Genomic DNA, 1,726 nt, shown 5'->3' on the forward strand with positions numbered 1-1,726 from the left:
CTGTGACTTTACGACGAAGAGGCTGTATGTAACAAGAATGATTCGAAGTTTGCAACGAGCGACAAATTTTACAAAAGATAACGTCGCAGTCGTGACGCGAATTCGATTTCACGAAGCGTCCGCAGTCGTTGCAAATTCTAACGGATTTGCAAACGCTTGCGTCCGATTTTCCATCGTGAGATCTTTCCGCACGATGACGCTCGAAACAGGGATTTCCGAAGAACGTACGATTACACGAATCGCACCTAACCAACTCGGCGCCGGAACCCTCGCACGACGGAATCGCGTAATTTCGCGGACATATTTTCGCGCAACGATGCCCTCTACCGTTCCGATACCCGGTGTTGCACTCCACGCAATACCCCCCTCGAGAACCGGCCGCGGCTTTCATGTTTAAAATTGGTTGATAATGCCTCGAACGCGCGTAATACATAATATTTAAACGGAATGAAGGTTCACGACCTAGGGAGGAGAGTAACGCGCAGCCGTCGTACAACGGATTCTCGCCGCGACCAAAAGTACTGAAATTGTAAACAACTATCGCGATATTTTCCGCAGCGAGAAACCGTTGAAATTGCTCAATTTCACGAATTCCACATCCCTCCTCGGGAATCGTGATACCCGCAGGAATCGTTAATTCTTTAGCCAACTCGCGTTGTAAAGAAGAACGCTGATGTCTCACGGATTCCCATCTTTCATGTAGTTCCCCCACGCGTAATTGCCCGCGATCGTAATGCACGCGTGCCGCTACAAGCGAACGGGGAAAACATAAATTGTCGGAATTGACAATTTGTAAAATCGAGCGTTTGGCTACGTCTTCGTGCGTTAATCGATTGGACTGACGTCCGCGACCGGTAGGTAGCGCAACTCTGAAAACGCGTACCGTGAAATTTTCCGCGATATCGATTCCTCCAGCACTTTGCGCCAACGAACTCACGAGCCCCCATATGTCCTCGTGTATTAGATTGCGTGCTGGACGAAACGACAATCCCGCTGAACCACGCACTAGATCACTCGACTCAAACGATAATCCGACGTAATCGCTCGGTTCGCACGTATGTACCGCATACGTTCGAATTTCACGAAACGCGTTTTCTAGCCATTGAGCGATATCGCTACCTTCAGGTGGCGGCCGTATCGCAAAAGTCGCCTCTCTCCCTAGAATCGTGAAATTCCTAAATTGCCGCGAGTTTTCCGCCCGCAAATCTATATAATTAAAATTATTGACCTCGTGCTGACGACATCTTTGCTCCTGTTGCTGATGATCCTGCGCCTGATCTTCATTTTGAGCCTGACGAGGTGTCGGTGGTGTCGACGGCGACGGTGCAGGTGTCGACTGACGGGGTCGCGGGTTGACGATCTCCCCTTTGTGAAGGCGAAGGGAGAGCGTCTGAGGGCTGGACAGCACCACCACCAATTTGTACTGAAAAGTTAAACAAAAACTTTATTTAAATTTCGTTGACTTTGATATATTATGTCTAAAGCTTATCCCCCTCCCCACGTGTCATAATGAAACAGAAAAGTAAGGTAACTCACCTTTAGCTGCTTCATATGATCGTGAGCCGAGGATATTTTTTCGCTCGAGAAGTCTCACTAATATTCCGGCGACTGCGGTAAAACCGGTGAGTAGGAAACTTTTAATAGAGAAAATATACGTTTAAGAAAAATTTCTCGAAACAACGGGATAAAAGTAAACAATAAAATATTATTACTTTCGACGTAATTG

The sequence above is a fragment of the Trachymyrmex cornetzi genome, unplaced genomic scaffold (genome assembly GCF_001594075.2).
Source record: "Trachymyrmex cornetzi isolate Tcor2-1 unplaced genomic scaffold, Tcor1.1 scaffold191, whole genome shotgun sequence".
Lineage (NCBI taxonomy): Eukaryota > Metazoa > Arthropoda > Insecta > Hymenoptera > Formicidae > Trachymyrmex > Trachymyrmex cornetzi.